The sequence below is a fragment of the Larimichthys crocea genome, chromosome XIII, assembly GCF_000972845.2.
Source record: "Larimichthys crocea isolate SSNF chromosome XIII, L_crocea_2.0, whole genome shotgun sequence".
NCBI lineage: Eukaryota > Metazoa > Chordata > Actinopteri > Sciaenidae > Larimichthys > Larimichthys crocea.
Window position 1 is genome coordinate 14865285 of NC_040023.1, and position 6752 is coordinate 14872036.

The window sequence follows — 6752 nt, forward strand, 5'->3', positions numbered from 1 at the left end:
TGGGCGGGGGTAGTCAAAAGATTTTTGAGAAATGTGTGTAATAATAGGTCTGGGGCGGGGTCAACCATTTTTATACTTTGTGAGACTGGGATGTCACTATGGGTGGGAGGGGGGTGCCACACTTTAAGGTTTGTATTTAAATGGAGGTAGCCTGTTTTAAGTACATTAGGAAAGAGGTGCAGTAGGGAACTAACTGGACTATTCGGCTTGAGACGAGGGGTCAAGAAAACAGGAGTGTTTATTTGTGAAAGGGAGATGTGGGGGGGATAGAGAGCGAGATGAGGGCATTTTTGTTTGACCATCTAATGTAGATATACAGTAGCTGTAACATCCACTTCAGTTTCAGCCCACATCATTGGGAAGGAGAGAGGAGAGTTCATATTTTGTTTTTCTCTGTTTGGACTCATTTCTTCATGTTCCTTCATTTTCATCATACTACTGCCCCCCTCAGGACGAGTGTCAGAGAATCTGTTTAATTGGACTCTATCTGAATGTTTAACTGTAATTGTTCCAATAATGTGTGTAGCTTCACTGATGATTTGAGCTGTAATATCACCTTGTATCCAGGCCGCAGAATAACATGAACTGCAGAAAAGAATGTTTGATTTCTTTCTTTCTTTTTATTTTCTGTAACTTTTCACGTCCATCTTTTTTGCGCACAGCTTTTAACGGGAGAGATCGTTTTTTTTTGTCTCGGCAGTTCAGATCTGGTTTAATTCAGGAGGAAATAAACAAAGGAAGAACGGGGAGAACAGATTGGTATTTAATACTTCATTTATATCTTCCTTACCAAAAAGCCTTAATGTTAATTCGCTAAGGAAAGAAATTCGGCTTGCCCCTCTATCATTAATGTCTGTATGTCATAGATGTCACTTTCTTGTACTTTAGTCTTGCATTAGCAGTTTTTCATTTTTTCCTTGTTTCCCAGCAGATTTGGGATGTAAGATGTGTTGGACCCGGTTGTTTTTTTTCCTGTGCAACGTCTCACCTCTTTGACAAGACCAAATAAACACATGACGAATACCCCACGACTCATGTTGTACTGCAGAGTGAAACCAAAAGCACACAAACTTCTCTCTGTTCTGTCGACTTATCGAGACACATTTGTTTGGGAAAAAAAAAAAAAGATAAATCGAGAACAAGTAAACCTAATACTGCGATAGCTCGTTGAATAAATTCAGAATTACTTTAAAAAAACAAACTAAATTTCAACAAACAAAATCATTTCCTATTTTACCGTTCAGCACTTGACTTTATTACATTACTGTCTGGCTGTTGGGGGATTTTCACTAAATCTAAGCAGTAGTCTGTGTGATAGAAACTGTTCATATATACTTAGACAAAATCTGCTTTCCTCTCATCTCCCTCATCTTCTGCCCTTGATTCTCCGAGGACCACGTTCACACTGTACGGGCTTGAGACTGCTTTCATTTGATACCTTGGGTTGCTGAAGAGAGAGATTGTGTCAGTGATAACACTTAAGAGATGTTACTCCTTACTTTCTGAAACCTACTTTCTCAGTGTCACTGTGTCATTTAATTTCTTTTTTTTCTCTCTGGAAAAAATGTGATTTCTTAAACGATTTAAACCTAAAAAAAAAACACATCTAGTTTATAAAAAGCAAAAACAAGTCTTTCATTTGTCCAATTTGTTTTCAAATGTTGATTAAAAACTGAATTTACATGATGACTTTCTTTTTGCTTCCTCTCTTTATGCACACCCACGTCCATCTACGACCACTGCAGCACAGTTTTATTTAACCAGTAAGTGATGACATTCAGTTCATTATGGAGATGGAGTAGACTGGAGCTGTGTCCAGACAGTTTTCGATGGCATAATTTATCAAGCCCTGTAATTAATAGCAATGTCCGAACGATGGAGCTATTTCACAATCACCAAAAAGGGACATCTGCATTTCTGCTGCGTTTTAAGCGAATTTACCCAGAATAAAGTAGCATTTAAATGACCAGACTGTTAATGGTATATTAAATATTTAATGGCAAAGCCTTTATTTTCCTTCATATGGTATTTTCATGTCAATTCTATGGTAAAACAGCATTTCCTTTGACGAAAACAACTCGTGTTTATACGGTAAAATATGGAATAAAACGGCAATCAACGCGTCAAGACAGTTTTCTATGGCATAATTTATCAACCCTGTAATTAATAGTAATGTCCAAACGATGGAGCTATTTCACAATCACCAAAAAAAGGACATTTATATATAATACATTACTCATACCGCAGCATAATATGGGTATGAATATGCATACTCTTTATACATTTTACTTCACCAAAATTGGTATAATTTGCCAAGTATGTACTTTAGATTATGTCTAAGAAACCTAATTCACAAATTCACAATCATCTCTCAAGCAGAGACCAAAGGTAGAAATGTCTTTAAAAATGAGATCTTCCTTAAAGTTGTACAAAACATATCGTTTAAATTAAGTTTTATAACTAGGTTCAAGGACAAGGACCAGGTCTTAAACTTAAGCACACCTTATCCATTCACTCCCTCTTTGACTCAGTTTTCACATCCATCCCCCAGAGCCCATCTCTCTCCCTTTCCTCTTCTCTCTTTCATTCAAACACAGGAACCATGGGGGGCTTTAATACATAGAGTGACGAAGAGATGGTTCCCCCACTCAGAGTCTCAACTTCCTTCCAGTTCCCTCCTGTTTCCTTGCTGCCAGCCAGCACATCATCTTGGTTCACCTTTATCCATAATATGCAATGAGCCTGTTTAAATCCATATTGGTGTGTTCCTTGTTGTTGAAAAGAGATATTAATCTCTGCTTGTTGCTAGATGTTTTTAAAATGTTGTCATTTTATTTAATTTGAACTAATTATCAAGCCTCTTTGGGCTTTTTCCTCTCCCTGCACATTAATTTTCACGTTTGTTTGCAAGTCATTTGTCTGATTTGAACCTGTGCTGTGCTTAAACTAATCTTTACACCCTTTAGCTGGCAAATTGATGTAATAATGAATTGCTTATGAATAGCATCTTGCTCTCCCTTGACCTGGACCACCATCTATGCTTGCTGTGTCACACTCCACCCAGAAATCAAGTGAAGTCGTTTCAGCTGGTCTTTCCCTTTATATTTCATATATAAGTCAGTCCACATGACAGTAGAAGTAAATTCAATAAACTGTGCCCACCTGGGAATTATTCATCAGGGAGTTGCTGTAAAACAGTTCCAGGGAAGCAACAAATCTCTGAAATGAAATAATGTCCTGTGTCAGCTCTATACTGCCCATCTCCATCTGCATCGCTGCACCCCACTGCACAAAACCCAGCAGCATGGCCCCCGCTCTCTGCCCTGTTGTTCCCTGAGGATACAGATGAAACAGCAGCAGTTAAAGCAACCAGGGGGAACACGTAAAAAACTGCCCCAGCTCTTCTTATACATCAGGACATTCAGGCTGCCTAACATGAGACCCATTAAATGCTATTAGCAGCCCTCCCCCGGCCTGATGCTGCAGTGAAGATTGTAAATCCATTATCTCCCTCTAGTGGTGAATGTAAAGCTCTAGTGATGGTCATTGTCATTCTGGGCAGTGCCTCACCATTGATCCTAATTCAGAAAGATAGAACACTGCAGCAGTGGGAGAGAGCAACACTGGTGTAGGATGGATGCGGTACTCTGTACCAGTTCAGCAAATGGGAGTTCAAATAATGCAAACATTCGAGGGAAAAGGACACAGAGATAAGAACATGGGTGCAGAGATGTACAGGCCTGTCACAGGAACAAAAGCACAGTAAAATGAATGATGGCTGAATCCCATTTAGCTGTTTCAGTTTCAGGGTCCTGGTTTTGTTTATACCGGCGGACTGTCGCAGTTAGTGGAGCAGAGGAAGTGTAATTTTCATACAAGTCAAAATCTTTTCATCTTTTGATGAAAAAATCTTGTATTTATGTGATAAAATATGAAATAAAATACCAACCGTAAACATGAAATCAACAGTACTAACATCCGTTTACCATAATATTAGAAAATGTTATACATTATTTAATAAAATACTGAAAATTCTGGCAGCTGTGGAATTTTTAAGACAGGAAAAACAGTTTTTTGTGCGTGCACTGTAAAAAAAACAACTAATAATACTACACATACACACATGTGCACACATAATGTTACAGTTAAAGGATGTTAGTAATGTTGAAGTTTTTTCCATCAAAAGAAAATAAGTTTTGTCGAATAATTGACATGAAAATGCCACATGAATGTGGCATAAAATAAATGACTGTGTTTTACCGTGGTGCCTTTTCTCTGAGGTGTTCATGGTGTTTTGCTTTCTTCCTGTTTGTCTGATAACATCACACAAAAGTTAAGGCTAAATGTGTGTTCGACTTCCTCAGTCTCTCTGTGGCTGTAAGCTGGTTCTTTTGTACCATAGAGGTAAAATATTTGAATACAGGTCAAGCTAAATAATTTACTAAAACAGCAGGGCACTGTAGTTTTTAGCAAACAAAAGTGAACTGCACGTTTGTTGAAGACTATTTTTGCTTCCACGTATATTTGGGATCAGCTGAAAATGAACCACCACAGATGAATAAACTGTATCGGGCTGATACTTCATATCAATAATTGTTGTTTTTTTTAATGGGATTTGTTGATAGCAAGCAAAAGACTTATGTCACCAGGCGTATGCTTCAACAAGGCAAATATTCTCAGTCGGCGTTACTTTGCAACATCAAGTAAGAAATGGTTGCAGCTGTAATGTGCACGAGTGTGGTCAGTGTGCGCATGGCTGCATACATGTGTGCACACTTCAGTGTGTTCAAGCATAAATCAGTCAGCACTCAGCCGACAGGGCCACTTGAGCGATGCGCAGACAAGATTGTTCACATCAGCATACTGTAGATTATTGATGGCCTCAGACTGTGTGTGGACACTTCCTATCACTCTCATATGATGGAGAAGCAGAGATGGGCTGCATAATTAGAAGCAAAGTCATTTTAAAGAATAGACACACATGTGTGCAGTGAAACAGATAGCCGTCTTCCAGATGAATCAATTTATCATGGCCGTCGTGTGCCCAACATGTTCTTTCTCTCCGCAAACCGCACTGTGGCGTCACAACAATCCCTCCTAAAAAAGGAACAGTGCCTGACTCTTTTGGACATTGGAGGTGTTTATTTTCCTGTCACAGCCCACAGCTTGTTTCGTCCCTTTTTCTCTGATTCTCTCCTGTTCTGTCCCCCTCCTCTCTCTCTCTCTCCTCTCTTTCTCCCCTTCCCCCTCTCTCCTCGCCCTCCCTGAGTGTGGCTGGCCTCTGGGGTTGGCCTCCCTCTCACTGTGCCACGTATGTAACCTAAACTGTGCAGGAGCCAAGCAGGGCTGGGCCACGAGAAAAGCTTTCCATAAGACCAGGCTGAGTCTCTGAAGTCTCTCTGGACCTTGTTCAGTGAGGAATGAAATGGGGCTGCACATTCTCATTCTCCTCTCTAAACCTGCTTTGTTTTCACTTAATGTGCTCCATATCTGCATCTGCCTCAGACAGTCAGTGTTCCTTCACCTCTTTATCTCTCTCTGTTCCCATCTTTATACCCTCTCTCCCCCTGCAACCCTCTCTGCTGCTCGTCTCGCCTCACCGTTTCACTTTCACTCTCTGTCACTGTGTCAGAGCTTCACTTTCCTCGCAGTGTATTGTGTTGCTGTAAAACGCTATCCTGGCTCCTCTCATATAAACACAGGCTCCTCCTTCGCCCTTACTTAATGTCATTAACAGGTGGCTGTCTAAAATAAGACACACACGGTCACAGATACACATGCAGACATGTTTTTAATCGAGGGGGTTTGCCGTCATGTGAGCGGACCACCCTTGCGGTACAGTTGATTATTAATTTAAACATGCGTGGAGAATGAACGAGGTGCCGCTGAGATTGAGCATGAGTTGCAGGTGCAGTCTTAGGAGCACACACACACACAAGTGCAAACACACACATTTAATCATCAACAGTATTAACCAACCAGGCTGCAGCCCCCTCCCTTGTTACACTCACTTTCCATAACCCTTATGTACCTCCCCTCCCACCCCTTTCCCTCTCTCTCTCTCTCTCTCATGCTCTCACTAACTCTCCCATCACCACTCACCCCCTCTATTAAGTTTCAAGCGTCTCTTACTCCTGAACTGAACAACACACACCAAACAGGTCAGACTTATTCTTCTTTTCACAGTGCCTTATCTAGTTGTTGCTTTCTCGTGTCACACAGGTGACCATGGCCTGTCTCCGATGACACTGTAGAGAGGGGTTTCTCATTTTCACAACCAAAAATGCACCCGAGTGTGTGCAAAGCTTATCATCGGCTCAGCTGCTACGGAACTCAGTACACCATTAGTCTCTGTTGCATTATCAACCTCTGAAACATGCATGTATACACTGATCAGGATAATCTTCTGGTACGAAGTGAGCACTTGTCTGTGTTATCCCTCCAGTCGAGTAGCCTGGCATACTCTGACCCCTCCGATCATCATGTGGTTGATATGGATGTAATGCGATCAAGTTTTGTAATTCTATAACTACTAATATGGCTGTCAGCAGCTGCAAGTCTTGATGTTCTTTATTACAGTTAATGTTGAAGAACTATTCCTGTGCACGGATGCTATTCCAAACCTTTGGTTCATTAGGGACGTGCATGTGTTTGTTTTTTGTTAGCTCTCAGTTATATATGATATCTATTTACAGGGCTTCCTGTGAGCCATTGGGCAATAAATTGATATTATTTTTTATTTAAGTTTTGTT

General features: G+C 40.5%; 1 protein-coding gene across 1 annotated transcript in view; it reads left to right on the top strand.

The window, feature by feature from the left end:
* Positions 1–6079: 6079 nt before the first annotated feature.
* Positions 6080–6752, top strand: part of cacng6b (calcium channel, voltage-dependent, gamma subunit 6b) — an 8503-nt gene continuing 7830 nt past the window's right edge. Inside the window, exon 1 of the mRNA XM_010744410.3 lies at positions 6080–6161. The gene's annotated coding sequence lies outside the window, so the exon portion shown is untranslated. The remainder of the gene's footprint in view (positions 6162–6752) is intronic.